General features: G+C 39.2%; 1 long non-coding RNA gene across 1 annotated transcript; it reads right to left on the bottom strand.

Moving 5' to 3' along the window:
• Nucleotides 1-10,327: 10,327 nt before the first annotated feature.
• On the bottom strand, nucleotides 10,328-11,858 carry LOC125802343 (uncharacterized). The gene is made up of 3 exons (XR_007439384.1): nucleotides 11,764-11,858; nucleotides 11,616-11,711; nucleotides 10,328-11,447 (listed from the first exon to the last, which is right to left on the bottom strand). It is a non-coding gene; the product is annotated as an uncharacterized LOC125802343 (long non-coding RNA).
• Nucleotides 11,859-19,020: the final 7,162 nt, after the last annotated feature.

A 19,020-nucleotide genomic window follows, 5' to 3' on the forward strand; every position in this document is an offset into this window, starting at 1 on the left:
GACAGTTACTCCAACAAAAGCAGGATAAAGTCTTTATAATACCCTTGAAATATTACTAATTATGTTTTAAAAGGATTGTCATTGTCTTAATTTTTTCACGACTGTATGTAAATGAGCTTCAGTGACATCACAAACCAACCTTAGTTTAAGTGTATGATCATACACTTAATTTGTAAATAGTCACCATCACCTCATTTTATCACATTAGATTAAAGCACATTACGGTACATTACCTCAAATAGCGCTGTTACAGAACATTACATCAAATTACACTACGTTACAGAACTTCACATTACATCACATCACACTACATCAAATTGCACTATGTTACAGAACATCACAATATATCACATAACATCATATTACATCAAATTACACCTCGTTAAAGCACATCACATTAAGTACATTACATTACATCAAATTACAGTTGGATACAGAACATCACATAACATCACATTACACTGTTACAGAATATCACATCACAGTAAATTACATCACACCCCAATACAGTATATCATATTACATCACATTCCATCAAATTTCCCAAAAAGTACAGTATGTTTCAGTACATCACATTGCATTATATCAAATCCCAATAGAGGACATCTCATTGCAGTATATCACATCAGGAGACAGTATGTCATATTACAGTACATGGCATCACATCATGTTACATCATGTTATAAGACATCGTAGGACGTTACATTATATGGCATTACAGTAAATCACATTAAATGACATCACAGTACATCACGTTAGGTGATATGGCATTACAGCACATCACATCAGACAGAATTGTAAGTAAAGAGAATTACAGACAGGGTTATTTTAATATCTGTGTATTAAACAACTCTAAAGTGCAGGAACAGATGTGTGACGATACTAAATAAATAACATTTTATTACCCACACACACACTCACTTACACACACACACACACACACACGCACGCACACACACACACATACACACACACATTCTCAGTCCTACGATCTTTTATGAGACAGGCGAAAAGAAGAAAGAGTGAATGAGAGCAAATGATAGAATAAGAGAAAGACAGATAAAAAGCAAGTGATAGACTGTGTGTGTGTGTGTGTGTGTGTGTGTGTGTGTGTGTGTGTGTGTGTGTGTGTGTGTGTGTGTGTGTGTGAGGTCAGTGTGCCCGTGCACATGCCACACACTCACACTTTTCCCCACCTACACACATTTATAACTGGCACACTGCCCCCTGCTCCGTTTCCCAGGGAGTTAAAACCACTTTCACACACACTCTCCCACTCACACACTCACATACCATCACACACACACTCCCACACACACACTCACATACCATCACACACTCACACACTCACATACCATCACACACACACACACTCACATACACACTCACATACCATCACACACACACACTCGCATACACACTCACATACCATCACACACACACACACACACTCACATACACACTCACATACCATCACACACACACTCCCACACACACACTCACATACCATCACACACTCACACACTCACATACCATCACACACACACTCCCACACACACACTCACATACACACTCACATACAATCACACACACACACTCACATACCATCACACACACACACACACTCACATACACACTCACATACAATCACACACACACACTCATACAGACTCTCACACACCATCACACGTCACAAACACACTGTAAAACATAGATATATTATATTTACAAAAAAAAAAACATCTGTGAGTAGACAGGTCCAAACTTTTGACCGTGGCTGTAAAGGAATTAAATGCAATAATACATGAGACTTTTATAAAAGACTTTAAAGTGCTGAACACGTCCAGGCAGCTGCACCGTTAAAATAGCAATCCACCAAAGTCAGAGCTCACCTGACTCTTAAGGCTTCACCAGAGATTCATAGTGCAGCAGCAGCAGCAGTGTCTTGAACCAAAGCCACTCTGATCATTTTCTCAGTTAGCTATAGAACCAAACCCACTATGCAGATTAGAACCAAACTCGTTCTATAGTTCATTTACCTTATTAGCTATAGAACCAAACTCTCTCTGTAGACTAAAACCAAACCCACTCTGTCAATCAGAACCAAACCCACTCTGTAGATCATTTTTTTGGTTTGTAAGAGAACCAAACCCACTTTACAGGTTAAAACAAAACCTACTCTGTAGATCAGAACCAAACCCACCCTGTAGACTACTCTGTAGATCATTTTCTTGTTTTGTTATAGAAGCAAAACCACTCTGTAGACTAGAACCAAACCCACTCTGTAGATCATGTTCTTGGTTTGTTATAGAACCAAATCCACTTTACAGATTAGAACCAAATCCACACTGTAGATCAAAACCAAACCCATTCTGTAGATTGTAGATCAGAACCAAACCCACTCTGTACATCAGAACAAAACCCACACTGTAGATCAGAACCAAAACCATTCTGTAGACTAGTACCAAACCCATTCTGTAGATCAGAATCAAACCCACTCTGTAGATCAGAACCAAACCCATTCTGTAGATCAGAATCAAACCCATTCTGTAGATCAGAACCAAACCCACTCTGTCGATCATGTCCCCAGTTTGTTATAGAACCAAACCCACTCTGTAGATTAATTTTTTTAATTTGTTATAGAACCAAACCCACTTTTGAAGACTAGATCCAATACTACTCTGCTTTTGTTTTGGTTTGTTATAAAACCTAATCCACAGATTAGAACCAAATCCATTCTGCTGATCATGTTCTCAGTTAGTTTTGGGTCCAGACCCATCGTGCAGATCAGAACCAAACCCAGTCCCGGAGCAGACCTGTTTCCTGGGGTGAGTTAGTTGCAGGGTCCTGTAGACGGTATTAAAGAACCTCTTTCTCCGTCTCTGATGTAAAGCGTCAGATATGATTACTGTGTGAGGCGTGAGTGTGACGGTGCAGCGCTGGGAGAATGGAGGCTGTAATGTGTTTAATGTGCGGAACGCTGGCCTCCATATTTCCCTGGACACGATGGAATGCGTTACAGTGTCTGTGTGAGAGAGAGAGACAGAAAGAGAGAGAGAAAGAAAGGGAGAGTGAGAGACACTATGGGAATTTTTTGGACGGCAGTGGGAAAGCAGTGGGAAAACTCGGGGCTGAATGAGATTTTCCGGCTGGGAATCGGGGAACAAGTCGAAGAGGAAACACATCACACTTATACACACAGATCACACACACTCACACACACACACACACACACACACACACATATAAACACAAACACACAATGCAGACGGAGACTCCCTGCCAGCGCGCTTTGTTTTACCCCCTAATGCTTAGCTGATACAGGCTTAATGAACTTGGTGTTTGTGTGTGTTTGTGTGTGTGTGTGTGTCTGTGTGTGTGTGTGTGTGTAATTGGAACGGACAGGCCTTGTGAACGAGAGCGCAGTGTGTGGAATTTATGGGAACGGACCCCAAAAGCAGGAGGGAGCGAGACACGGTCGAGAGAGGAGAAAGAAAAAGTGACAAAGAGAGAAAAGAGGGAGGAATGCTGAACTCGTGAGAGAGGAATGTGGAGACACGCTGGAGCTGCAGTAATCAGCACATTAACACCACTGTGATTTCATACAGAGAGAGAGAGAGAGAGAGAAAAGAGGAAAAAGAGAGAGAGAGAGCTACTCAGTGTGTGATCCAATTCAAACTAAACCCACTCTGTCTGTCTGCTGGGCAGAGCTTCAGTGAAAACTGTGCTATTGTAATTATAAATACACTCATTGACAAAAAAAAAAAAGAATATGCACCGAAAAGTTGTACAGGATTCGTACGGTCATGAAAAACCTGGAAAAGTCGTGGAATCTGAAAATAGCAATTTCCAGGTCTGGATAAGTTTTGGAAAAGTCATCTTTGCGTTTCAGTTTATCGATGGAGTAAATCTATTTTGAGCTACAAATACAGTACAGGCTAATAGTTTGGACACACCATCTCTTTTTCAGTGCATTTTCTTTATTTTTATGACTATTTACATCAGGGGTGTCCAAATTTTTTTTGTTGGGGGCCAGAAGGAGAAATATATTTGACGTCACGGACCACAGACTCTGTAATAAAACAAATAATGAAATATACCACTTTAAATCATACATTTTCCTGATTTATTTCATTTACACACCATTTTACTTGACATACTCTTTTTATCTTTGACAGTGTTGTGTAAACTAAGATTTTTCAAATTGATGTTTCATTTCATGATGTCTTTAAAATGCCAACTTTTAGACTCTTTGGCCCGTTTTTCTGCGCTAGAAATGCGCAGCCTCTCAGCTTTTAGACTCTTTGGCCCGTTTCTGACTCCTAGCGTTCAAACTTTGAATCTCACATTATAAAAATCTGCTTAACAGCGGGCCAACTTTCATTCTATTTCTAAAATCACGAGCCGCTCCAAAAAAGGAAACGGGCCGCAAATGGCCCGCGGGCCGTAGTTTGGACACCCCTGATTTACATTGTAGATTTTCACTGAAGCATCAAAACTATGAATGAACACACGTGGAGTTTTATGTACTTAATAAAAAATGAGCTGAACCTCCACAGTCACCGGACCTGAACCCAATCCAGATGGTTTGGGGTGAGCTGGAGCACAGAGTGAAGAAGACAAAGGAGCAACAAGTGCTAATAAACACCTCTGGGAACTCCTTCCTTCCTTCAAGACTGTTGGAAAACTTTTCATTTCAGGTGGCCACCTCTTAAAGAAGCTCATTGAGAGAATGATGCCAAAAGTAGAGTCTCCTGGAATTCAGGCTTTCAGTTAACAGCTGTGCTGAACTCATCAAGAGTTAATTATTTGAATTTCTTGTCTCTTAATAAAGTGTTTGAGAGCATCAGTTAAAGTAAAGTAGTGAAGAGGTAGAGTTACAGGTATACAGTGAATAGTGAATATTTGAGTAATGTTCGAATCCAGATTATGAGAAGCAACAACTACTCAACTAAATAAAGACAAGAGAAAAAATACTTTAAAAAGAAATGAAGGTCAGTTAGTTCAAAAAGAAGAAATTTTAAAGTATCCTTGAAGACCATCAACAATGTTATAATGATGAAACTGGCACTCATCAGGACCACTTTACTACATTATTTCTTATGTGTACAGAAACCTGTTCTATAACTGAAAGTAGTCTCTAGTTTAGACTCTGTTGGTTCCTCTAGTCTGGATATAAGATGAAAGAGATTGAGAGGGTTAGGTATGAAGGAGGTTCTACAGGTTCTGTATGGATCCTGCCCCCTAACACTTCCTGTAGTGTATTACAGTCTGTCAGAATGAGCGTGTGGATCATATGAACATTATAGAGCGCCCCCTACACTTCCTGTAGTGTATTACAGTCTGTCAGAATGAGCGTGTTGTGGATCATATGAACATTATAGAGCATTATAGAGCGCCCCCTACACTTCCTGTAGTGTATTACAGTCTGTCAGAATGAGCGTGTGGATCATATGAACATTATAGAGCTCCCCCTACACTTCCTGTAGTGTATTACAGTCTGTCAGAATGAGCGTGTGGATCATATGAACATTATAGAGCATTATAGAGCGCCCCCTACACTTCCTGTAGTGTATTACAGTCCGTCAGAGTGAGTGTGTGGATCATATGAACATTATAGAGCATTATAGAGCGCCCCCTACACTTCCTATAGTGTCTTACAGTCTGTCAGAATGAGCGTGTGGATCATATGAACATTATAGAGCATTATAGAGCGCCCCCTACACTTCCTGTAGTGTATTACAGTCTGTCAGAATGAGCGTGTGGATAATATGAACATTATAGAGCATTATAGAGCGCCCCCTACACTTCCTGTAGTGTATTACAGTCCGTCAGAGTGAGCGTGTGGATCATATGAACATTATAGAGCATTATAGAGCGCCCCCTACACTTCCTATAGTGTCTTACAGTCTGTAAGAATGAGCGTGTTGTGTATCATATGAACATTATAGAGCATTATAGAGCACCCCTACACTTCCTGTACTGTATTACAGTCTGTCAGAATGAGCGTGTGGATCATATGAACATTATAAAGCATTATAGAGCGCCCCCTACGCTTCCTGTAGTGTAGTACAGACTGTCAGAATGAGAGTGTGGGTCATATGAACATTATAGAGCATTATAAAGTGCCCCTACACTTCCTGTAGTGTATTACAGTCTGTCAGTGTGGATTACAGAGTGTGTGGATCATATTAACATTATAAAGCATTATAAATATATATAAATTGTAATTGACACTTTGTATGTTGAATTTTTGTTGCTACAGCTAAATATGTTCACCAGTAAAGCTCACTCAATTGAAATCAATAGAACAGAGAGAGAGAGAGAGAGAGAGAGAGAGAGAGGGAGAGAGGGAGCGCGAGAGGGTGGGGGGTAGAGATAGAGTGTGAGAGAGTGAGTGTGGTGGGGGTTGATTCCCACACTCTTCCAGTTCCCAGAGTTTTCCTACTAAATCCATGTCGTAATTAGATGAGAATTCCAGCACACATGCTCCGATACACACCACACACACACACACACACTCTCACAAACTCTCACACTCTCGCACGTTTGCTTTTATACCCTCTTAGGACACGGGGTCATACATGTACACATATATACAGAACAGTGTTTTAGTCTGAGAAAATGATGTAGATAGTGAGGCTGTAATTGCACACAAAACACTGTTAGATTTAAAAAGCAGTGTGTAAGACTGGTGGAGAACATGATGCCAAGATGATTAAAAACCAGGGTTATTCCACCAAATATTTTCTGAACTCTTAAAACTTTATGAATATGAACTTGTTTTCTTTGCATTATTTGAGGTCTGAAAGCTCTGCATCTTTTTTGTTATTTCAGTCATTTCTCATTTTCTGTAAATAAATGCTCTAAATGAGAATATTTTTATTTGGAATTTGGGAGAAATGTTGTCTGTAGTTTATAGAATAAAACAACAATGTTCATTTTACTCAAACATAAACCTATAAATAGCAAAATCAGAGAAACTGATTCAGAAACTCAATTTTTTTTACAGAGCTGTAGATATTATGGGGTTTGGGACAGAATGAAAAGTGATGGTATAAAAAATATGAGCACAGTATTTCTCACATTTACTTACATGACTTTCATCGCTATCTTACACCCTGTCTACAGTCTATTTTCACGCCTTGCACCCGTGCCGATCCACGCCTTCTCTTCCCATAAACACACTCCTCGAGTGGTCCAGCATTCAAAAGCAAAGCGCTGCCACTTTCATTGAAAAAAAAACGCTGGTTCGAATCTGAAGAGTAACTGTTTATTTTACCTTGAATGTATTGACGAATATCTTTCAATTATGATTACTCAACTTAGTATCTATAATTACATAATCATTGTGTGAAACCTTGTATTTTATATGCATTAACCAATACTCACATTATGTTTGATCATTTTTACTCACAGTGTATTTTATACGCATTTATATAGAAGATTAACCAATAATCACAATATATTCTTTACATATATAGTAAAACATTGTTTGATCAGGCATGTGACTAACACCGGCCTTATTATGACAAATTAACCCACATGATACATAAGGCGTTTACTAACACATAGGATCTATTGTATGGCAGACTAACCACGCGCTACTAACACATTAACATATAACATATGAAATCTATTGTGTGACTTGCGTAGCTCATGCTTGAAGCATTTCGTTCACTGCATGTTTCAGACTAACGGCCATCAATCATCAGCTAGTGCACTCTGTACGAACTGAATTGATACAAAGGAGACTTCGGGACGAACAGTGCGGCCTTTCTCTCTGTGCGTGCAAAGTTCTTCACCTATCAAAGCGGGAGGAGGACGCGCGCACATAGGGAGGGCGGCACTGTCTAATTACTGGAACAATATCACACTGTCTGACTGGACCCAGTCAATTCTTAAAACAATACCACACTGTCCGGCTGGATACAGTCAAGGCCAAACACTAGTGGTCCAGTCAGACCTGTGAAACTTGAGTACTAACACGTGAGATTACGCATGCTAACATGAGCTGATTTTAGCAACGCCTCATCAGCAGGTTTCACGTCATTTTGGGGTATAAACATGGAGTCAGATCAGAGGGGGGTCAGAACTTATACTGGGACGGCTGTTAACTGTCTTGTATGTATTGGTTCTCCTGAATTCAGTAATAAATACTTGGTTTGCTTTCAACTTCACTCCACCTGTCTACGACTCTCTCTATCAAACGAACACGTAGGGGAGTTGTACCCCGGACGAGAGGTGGGTGTGGACCCATCTTTCATTTTCTTTTCTACAACAAATCCCAGTCATGCAGCTTGCCATCAGCTGCCAGAGCCCTGAGAGAGCAAAGTTGGTCTTGCTCTCTCTGGGTGGGTACAGTACAGTAGATGGTGCTCTTTCCCCTCATCACTCCCAGGGTGATTTGGATCAGCACAAGGCTGCGTCTGTGAGCTGATGTATCAGAACCGAGTCGCTGTTTTTTAATCATAGTTTTTTTCATGCATCTTGGCATCATGTTCTCCTCCACCAGTCTTACACACTGCTTTTGGATAACTTTATGCTGCTTTACTCCTGGTGCAAAAATTCAAGCAGTTCAGTTTGGTGGTTTGATGGTTTGTGATCATCCATCTTCCTCTTCATTATATTCCAGAGGTTTATTAATTTAATAAAAGAAACTCATCATTTTAGCCATTCTTTTATTTTTTTTCCAGATCTTTAAGTGTGAAGGCAGATCAGAGAATATTTAGTGTAAATTATAAAATTAAATGTTGAGCAGGTTAAACAAATAAAATGAAATATCTTCATTTCAGACAGTCTGAAATCTGATAAAAGATAAATGCACTTTTGCTGCACACTGTAAACACCCTCCTATTCTTATTTACAATCTCTCTCTCTCTCTCTCTCTCTCTCTCTCTCTCTCTCTCTCTCTCTCTCTCTCTCTCTTTCTCACAGTCTGTTTTCCTCTTTCAGTTTTATCTACTCCTGTACCTGTGTGTGTTTGTGTGTTTCTGGATCAGACTAGTAGTTTCGGTTGGCCCACCTGTCAACCTCTCCCTCTCTCTCTCTCTCTCTCCCTCTCCCTCTCTCTCTCTCCCCCTCTCTCTCTCTCCCTCTCTCTCTCCCCCCCCTCTCTCTCTCTCTCTCTCTCTCCCTCTCTCTCCCTCTCTCTCTCTCCCCCCCTCTCTCTCTCTCTCTCTCTCTCTCTCTCTCTCTCTCCCCCTCTCTCTCTCTCTCTCTCTCTCTCTCTCTCCCTCTCTCTCTCCCCCCCCCCTCTCTCTCTCTCTCTCTCTCTCTCTCCCCCCCCTCTCCCTCTCTCTCTCTCCCCCTCTCTCTCTCTCTCTCTCTCTCTCCCCCTCTCTCTCTCTCTCTCTCTCTCTCTCTCTCTCTCTCCCTCTCTCTCTCCCTCTCTCTCTCTATCTGTGTGTGAGTGAAAGAGCAGCTCTCTGGAGAGAAAGTGAGTGAGAGTGAGATAAATTGGATCTTTCTACTCTCTACTTTCGGTTGGCATTCACATACCTAGAGCACAAACACACACACTAACACACACACACTAACACACACACACAAACACACACACTAACACCCACACTCCACTACGTGCTTTCCTGTGGTTTAAGCTGAACACCCAACAGATCCAACAGAAACTATCATGTTAATTTATTGGCAGTTTTACAGGTTTATTATCAGGAAATGCTTCATTTTTCCAAATACAAAGCTTTTGCAAAGCAGCTGCAAAACTACAGTTTTATATATATTTATATTAATCAGTGCACATTTTAATATGCCAGCAGAAATAACAACAAAGTATAATGCGGCCTAAGGGAAATTAGTTGGTGTTTGATTTTAAATTATTCAGTACCGTATTTTTCGGACTATAAGGCGCACTTAAAAACTTTTAATTTTCACAAAAATTGACAGTGCGTCTTATAATACGGTGCGCCTTTTGTATGGATTTTACTCGTCAGGTTGTAAGGAGCAGTAAACACACACTCCGTGCAGCGTTATAGAGAGTTTCAGTGCTATACAGAGTCCAGAGCCGTGCAGCTCCGAGGCTGGAGCAGCAATAGCATTAGCTAGATGCTAACCGCTAAGCTAGCTAGCTTATTCACTGAGATCAGTATTATCTAAATTTTACTCGTCAGGTTGTAAGGAGCAGTAAACACACACTCCGTGCAGCGTTATACAGAGTTTCAGTGCTATACAGAGTCCAGAGCAGTGCAGCTCCGAGGCTGGAGCAGCAAATAGCATTAGCTAGCTTATTCACTGTTCAGAGATCAGTATTATCTAAATTTTACCCGTCAGGTGTAAGGAGCAGTAAACACACACTCCGTGCAGAGCCGTGCCGCTCCGAGGCTGGAGCAGCAATAGCATTAGCTAGATGCTAACCGCTTAGCTAGCTAGCTTTTTCACTGTTCAGAGATCAGTATTTTCTAAATTTAGCACTTTTAATACTGCTGGAGCAGTATTATTAGAGTTAGATGCTAATCGCTAAGCGTTCACCGTTCAGAGGTGAGTTATCGGCCTGTAAGTCTGTGCTGCTTTGCCTGGCTAGCATTAGCTAGATGCTAAGCGCTAACTCTCTCAGAGGTGAGTTTTATCAGCCTGTAATCTGCTTGTTTACCGTGTTAAAACAAGCTACGGGGGACGAATCGCTAGCTAATATCTCACTGTCTTACCAGAACACGCAGGATTACTCAGTGTAACGCTGTCGTTTAAGTTTGGGTTAACTTTACTAGTTTAGGTGACTAGCTAGCGTGCTAGCGGATAGCTATGCTAACGCTGGTGCAGCAAGCCTTAGTGGACATCTGGAAATCTAAGCTTACTGTAAATAAACTGAAGCACGTTACTCACCCAAATAAACAGTTTTCAGGAGAGGAATCTGTGTAGATTAATATCCAGCACTCGTTTGACTTTGAAAGAGCTAGATTTGTATACGGAGACGCTCCACCGGCAAGCGACCACCCCCGGTGGGGGAAGGGAAACATGGCGCCACCCCTGTTCACTTTGATATAGGCACCCTTTCTAGTGTCACTTAACGCGCCTTATAATGCGATGCGCCCTATGTATGGAAAAATAGCAGAAAATAGGCGTTCTTTGATAGTGCGTCTTATAATACGGTGCGCCTTATAGTCCGAAAAATACGGTATTTTATTTTATCGGCCAAACAGTGATTCTATGTGTGCCTCCTAATTTTATATAAAATGTTTTTAATAGTAAAATATTTCATTATCTGTAACATATAAGACATTATTGGAGTCTGTGTTTTGACACAGGGTGCCTGTGTGTTTACCTTTACTGTTTTAATGATATTTGATATTAAAAACAGGTTTTAGAGCTAAACTCTCATCTCAGAACTTTAAAGCTCCTCAGTAGATAGATAGATAGATAGATAGATAGATAGATAGATAGATAGATAGATAGATAGATAGATAGATAGATAGACAACAGAGAGACAGACCGACCTGTCGACAGACAGACCGACCGACCTGTCGACAGACAGACAGACCGACCTGTCGACAGACAGACAGACCGACCTGTCGGCAGACAGAGAGTCACACCAACCAGTCGAGAGAAAGACCGACCTGTCGACAGACAAACAGACCGACCTGTCGACAGACAAGCAGACCGACCTGTCGACAGACAGACAGACCGACCTGTCGGCAGACAGAGAGTCACACCAACCAGTCGAGAGAAAGACCGACCTGTCGACAGACAAACAGACCGACCTGTCGACAGACAAACAGACCGACCTGTCAACAGACAGGCAGACAGACCGACCTGTCGGCAGACAGACAGACAGACCGAACTGTCGGCAGACAGACAGACACACCGAACGGTCGACAAAAAGGCCGACCTGTCAACAGACAGGCAGACAGACCGACCTGTCGGCCGACAGACAGACAGACCGACTGGTCGAAAGACAGACAGACAGACCGACTGGTAGACAGACAGACAGACAGAACATGGTGTCTGGTATCAGACAGTGTATTCATAATAAACACTACTTAGTTCAAATCTGAACTCCATCCGTTTAATGACCTGCAAAAGTTTAAATTAATGAAGTATCTCAAAATAATGAATTAGTATCTCAAAATAAGGAAATAGCAGTTTAATAATAAAAAATGTGCTGGATTATTTTTTGTTAATTTTAGATGGGGGGAATGGGCTTTCATAGATTCTTCAACTTCTACAGCAGTATTTTATTAAACACTAGTATCTATACTTTATAATCTATCTATATCTATAATTTAGATGTTTTGATTAATTAATCATTCAACATGGTTTCTGCTGGTCCTTAAAAAGTGTTAAAATGTCTTAAATTAAAATCTGGGTATTAAAGGTGTTAAATTGTCTTAAATTTACTGTAAATGTGCTGTAGGTATTACATTTTATTACATTTAATGTCTTTGGAAAACAAGGTGGCTCACCCAAACATCTTATCCGGGGAGAGAACTAAGGTTAGCTAACATTAGCGATGAGTTAGCTAACATACTAATTTTAGCTGACTAATGCGAGCTAGCTAACATTACCAGGGATAGAACGTTAGCAGAAAGCTAGCTAATATCAGTCAGCTAACATGTTAACTTAAGCAGCAAGCTAATTAACTTTATCAGCAAACTAGCTGTCATACTAACTTTAGCTATCTTAATCGAGTTAGCAAACATACTAACTTTAGCTATCTTAAATGAGCTAGCTAACATACTTACTTTAGCAGCAAGCTAGCGAATATACTAATTTTAGCTGGCTAAAGTGAGCCAGCTAACATTACCAGGGATAGAACAAAGGTTAGCAGAGATTAGCGGTGAGTCAGCTAACATATTAACTTTGGCAGCAAGCTAACTAACGTTAGCAGCAAACTAGCTAACATACTAACTTTAGCTTAGCTTACCTTAATCTTTAGCTATCTTAAATGAGCTAGCTAACATACTATCTTTAGGAGCAAGCTAGCAAATATACAAATTTTAGCTGGCTAAAGTGAGCCAGCTAACATTACCAGGGATAGAACTAAGGTTACCAGAAAGCTAGCTAACATTAGCGGTGAGTCAGCTAACATATTAACTTTAGCAGCAGACTAGCTAACATTCTAACTTTAGCTTATATCATCTTAATCTTTAGTTTATCTTAAATGAGCTAGCTAACATTAGCAGCGAGAGAACTAAATAAATCATGACTACTTAAATTATATTTATTGAAGTCTTAAAAAGATCTTAAAAAATATTAAATCTGAAGTTTAAAATGATGCAAGAACCCTGTTCAATTGAGCATAAATTATAAAGCTCACAGGTCGATATTTTATAAAATGATTATGGATTATTAATTATTAAAATAAAAATGCTGATCTGAATGAATGGTATGGTATAAATACTGAAGGTCCAGCAGTAGATCAGAGAGTGTGTGGTGACCTCTGACCCCCGGTTCTGAGAGTGTGTGTGTGCTAATATAACCCTGTAATCTCTGTGCAGAACACAGGAACCGCAGGAACACACACTTTTGTTCCTGAAGGGTCTGCAGATGGCCCTAATCCCTTTAAAATGCGGAGGGAAAAGTGTGTGTGAGAGAGTGTGAGAGAGTGTGTGTCGCGGGGGTCCTGAGGTGGGCCATTCTTCAGCAGTTCCCGCCAAAACGGACAATGTGGGAGAAGATGCAGAGTAGTGAATTGAATTGTCACCTCACACACACACACACACACACACACACACTCTTTTCAGCTGCACACAGCTGCTGTCCTCCAGTGGTTGGTGGGAATCTGCTGACACACACACACACACACACACACACACATCAGCAGCATCAGTGTGTGCAGCGGTGCGTTATCTGTGTTTATGTTGTGCCTGACAGGCTGTTAATAAGCAGTGTGCGTATATATATATATTCAGCTCTGGAAAAAACTAAGAGAGCACTTCAGTTTCTGAATCAGTTTCTCTGATTTTGCTATTTATAGGTTTATGTTTGAGTAAAATGAACATTGTTGTTTTATTCTATAAACTACAGACAACATTTCTCCCAAATTCCAAATAAAAATATTCTCATTTAGAGCATTTATTTACAGAAAATGAGAAATGACTGAAATAACAAAAAAGATGCAGAACTTTCAGACCTCAAATGATGCAAAGAAAACAAGTTCATATTCATAAAGTTTTAAGAGTTCAGAAATAATCAATATTTGGTGGAATAAACCTGGTTTTTAATCACAGTTTTTTTTTCATGCATCTTGGCATCATGTTCTCCTCCACCAGTCTTACACACTGCTTTTGGATAACTTTATGCTGCTTTACTCCTGGTGCAAAAATTCAAGCAGTTCAGTTTGGTGGTTTGATGGCTTGTGATCATCCATCTTCCTCTTGATTATATTCCAGAGGTTTTTAATTTGTTAAAATCAAAGAAACTCATCATTTTTAAATACTCTCTTATTTAACATATAATATAATAAAAATATACATATAAATAGTAAAATCAGATAAACTGATTCAGAACTAAAGTGCTCTCTTAAAAAAGCCGTGTGTGTGTGTGTGTGTGTGTCTGTTAATAAACAACCTCACAGTCACATAAACACATACATTCAAGTAAACAGATCACAGTTCTGAGATGGGCCTCCAGCCCTGCTTACAGTTTTTAGTTTCCTGGATGTTACAGTTAATTTTCTTAGAATGTTTAATCTGTTGAGTTTTCTTAATAATTCAGAACCTTTCAATTTAATATTTTTAAGTACTAAATGAAACGTTTTTAAGGAATTAATGGTGTTATTTGACAAAAAGTTTGATTTGCTGGTTTTATAGGACTCCAAAACCTGGATTATGCAAAACTGAATAGACATTTTTGCTGTTGCTCAAAATGATACAGTAATGTCACTTATAACTTTTATGATTAATAGTACGGAATGTGTTCTTCATAGATTTATTCATCTTTAGATGAGCTGTGCGTCATGCATTATTCACCTTGATTTAGCGCATGTCAGTGTGTCTTTGCTATCATAACAACAGGAAAAGTACACCTTGGACATCTCAAATGCACAAAAAGCTAATGAACTAATTATCTTAACTAATCATGGGTATGTTTTGGGAATAACAGGAAATAAACCAATCAGAGCGTCTTTTACTCATCATTCCCTTTAAGAGGCAGGTGAGCTCTGACTTTGGCGGGTTCGTATCTTAACAGTGCGGCGCTTTTGCGCGTGTCAGCAGAGGAAACTGTGAAGGGGAGCCAGCAGGTAATTTCAGGGAAAGTAATGTTATTTTATTCTTTATTCTGTTTATTGTTAAGTTAAAAGCTGGATTTGCACTTTGAGCGTGTGCCTCACACACAAGATATGATTGGACGGCTGACTGTTGACTGTTGTCAGGGTTTTCACCAGTCAGTGGAGCTCCTGTGTTTTCTGCTGCCAAAATAAATAGAAACACACCAGAAATGTACCTGAACACACCTCACTTCCAGACCACCACACCAAACCAGCAGTGTATATATATTCCTAAAATAAGGCTTGAAAATAGACTGTTGGCGGGGTGCAAGATAGCAATGAACATTGCGACGCACCTTGCGCAGGGTTTACGATAGGACCCTATGAAGCTTTTGATGATATTATGGGATGTATACAGTATGGTGGGATATCCTCAGTCTCAGTCTACTAAACTCCACCCACCTGGCCTGCAGCAGTTTAGCCCCACCCACCCGGCCTGCAGCAGTTTAGCCCCACCCATTCCGTCTACAGCAGTTTAAAGTAATATACAGCATAGAGACCCTTTATAACAACTCAACAGGGTGTGAGGTGTGTGTATGTGTTCGTGTTCGCTCCTGTCTGGGGTTGGGCTACAGTCGTTTCCCCCTGAAGCTTAAGGAAACCCCACCCCCGTACACACACACACAGTCTGCATGACCCTTCTCTTTCCTGTTATTCCCAATGAGGGGACTATAATACTGAAAATATCACACACACACCCACACACACTCCATGTGTGCGTGTGTGTTTATATAGATGTGTGATAGATGAGCAGTGTGTGTGTGTGTGTGTGTAGGAATGTGTCAGTATTGTGGTCATTTAATTTATGACTTCCTGACAGCAGTCGTCCCCACTTTTACTACTGTCTTTACTACTGTCGCTATGTGTGTGTGTGGGTGTGTGTGATGTGTTGACAATATATATATATAGATCGTCCCCATAAGTGTGGATAACTGTACCAGACTGAGGGGGGCGCTGTAACTTTATCCTGGCTATCTCTCACTAAGAGTTGTAATGTAGATAAAACTACCTCCACCAGGTTTGGAACCTGTACTTTATCCTGGTTAGCTCTTATTGTGATTTATAATATAGATGTAACTACCTCCACCATGTTTAGAAGCTGCACTGTATCCTGGCTAGCTCTCATGGTGATTTACAATGTAGATGAAACTACCTCTACCAAGTTTAAAAGCTGTACTTTAATCTGGCAAGCTCTTACTACGAGTTGTAATGTAGATGAAACTACCTGCACCATGTTTAGAAGCTGCACTGTATCCTGGCTAGCTCTCACTGTTAGTTGTAATGTAGATAAAACTATCTCTACCAAGTTTGAAAGCTGTACTTTATTCTAACTAGCTCTGACTGAGTTATAATATAGATGAAACTATCTGCACCATGTTTGAAAGCTGTATGTTATTCTAACGAACTCTCACTAAGAGTTGTAATGTAGATAAAACTTCCTCCACCATGTTTAGAAGCTGTACTTTATCCTGGTTACCTCTCACTGTGATTTATAATATTGATGTAACTACCTCCACCAAGTTTAAAAGCTGTACTTTATTGTAACTAACTGGCTAGCTCTGACTGTGAGTTATAATATAGATAAAACTAACTCCACCATGTTTGGAAGCTGTTCTTTATCCTGGTTAGCTCTCACTGTGAGTTATAATATAGATAAAATGACTTTTACTAAGTTTGAAAGCTGTACTTTATCCTGGCTATCTTTTACTGTGATTTATAATGTAAATTATACTACCTCCACCATGTTTGGAAGCTGTTCTTTATCCTGGCTAGCTCTCACTGTGAGTTATAATGTAGATGAAACTACCTCCACCACGTTTGAAAGCTATACTTTATCCTGATTAGCTCTTTTGGTGATTTTTAATATAGATGTAACTACCTCCACCACGTTTGGAAGCTGTACTTTATTCTAACTAGCTCTTATTGTGAGTTGTAATAAAGATAAAACTACTTTATTCTAAGTAGCTCTCACCCCCGCATTAAATCAGGAACACAGACTCAAAAATTCATTTAAAATCTTTGTTTTTTTTAATAAACGTTTTTCACAGACTCCACAATATGTTTCTTTTTTTTTCTAAAAACATCTTATTTACACCAATATTCACAAAATCCACAACGTTTTTTTTCTTCTTTTTACATAAATCACTTTACATAAAGATAAAGCTGTCACAATGGTAAGACTCTTAACACACACACACACACAAATACATACATAAACACAAATTTACACAACTTTACACACATTTACACACAATGTACAAAGTAGAACATTATAAAGGCAGTTTGGAGCTTTTGTTCTTTCACCTCATTTGGTTTCTCCTCTAAACATCTCCTCAGATTTAGTGCACCGTAACACTGAACACCAACAACAAACAATAAACAACAACAAACAACCGGAGAGAAAAACTGTAATAAAACGCTGCCCAGCAAAAGTGTGGAGACACTATTTTTTACTGATTTTCCGATAAAATGTGAATTATCTTGCTGAAATATAAAGTAAAATTAACTGTTGTAAATAAGAGAGAGAGTATTTAAATTACCAGTTTTTAAAAAGTTTTGAGCCAAATTATAGTGATTAATATCATATATATTAAGATACATATTTTTTTCCAAAAGATTTTAAGTCTAAAACAGGTTTTAAAAATCACGTTATAAAAATGGTGTAGGGATACATAATATGCAGGCGTTACGTGTCAAAAAGTAGTCCCCCCCCCCAAAAAAAGATATTATTCTTAATTTTTCAGAATGGCTTTGTTTTGCAATCAATAAATGAATTTAGCAGAAAATGAGCTTAAATTTTGTACAAATTTAACTTAAAATTCTAATTAAAAATGACTGTAATACTAAAAAACTAGGTGTTACCAAACCTTTGATGGGCAGCTTAGTTTTGGTAAAGTTTCTGACTGAGCTGTGAAGTGTGGTGCTGTAGCTTTGGCGAAAGAGCACACGTTAGCGCTAATGCTAACGCTAAGCGCTAATGCTAAGCTCATTGCGGTCTTCAAACTAACATTGTGTAGTGCTTCTATCTACAGTCGAACTACACAACTTCAGAATATATCAGAATATACACTGGATTCAGTCTTAATTTCACCAAATACACTGTTATAATTAAATAATCCTCTCACGTTATGTCACGTTTTCTCTTTACTAAACAGTTAGCATAAGCATAGCATAGCTAATAACATCTCACTTTGTTCTGGAGAACATAAACAGATGTTTTTAGACAGTTTCTATTAATAAAAAAGGTATTAAATTTACGCAGATCTGTAGGAAACCCTGTTTTACTTTAAAAACTCTTTAAGCTAGTCAGGATAGTTGAGTTGGTTGAGCATTTTAGCCTTTAACCAACACCAGAGTGAGGATCTAACTAGCGTGACCAAGCTAGTTAACCAAATTGACCAGTATTCTTAAAAATAACTGAAAATAATTGTAAAAACTCTACAAATGGAGGCTGAGGAAAAGTGCATTTGATCTCCATTCGGTTAGCATTTAGCATAAAGGTTCTCTGTGTTAGCTCTGTGTTAGTTAGCCTAGCTCCTACTCACTCAAACACGATGCTAACAACCTCTCATACACAAGCAGCTCGTAGCCTTGAGCTAACTTTTGGCGTAAGCTAGCTGACTGGCTGGGTGGATGCTAACACATAGCTAGCCACTTTAAGCACTGTTCTTTTTTCTCTCTCTCTCTCTCTCTCTCTCTCTCTCTATTATATATATATATATATATATATATATATATATATATATATATATATATATATATATATATATATATATATATACATATACACAAACTATATA

The sequence above is a fragment of the Astyanax mexicanus genome, chromosome 6 (genome assembly GCF_023375975.1).
Source record: "Astyanax mexicanus isolate ESR-SI-001 chromosome 6, AstMex3_surface, whole genome shotgun sequence".
Lineage (NCBI taxonomy): Eukaryota > Metazoa > Chordata > Actinopteri > Characiformes > Acestrorhamphidae > Astyanax > Astyanax mexicanus.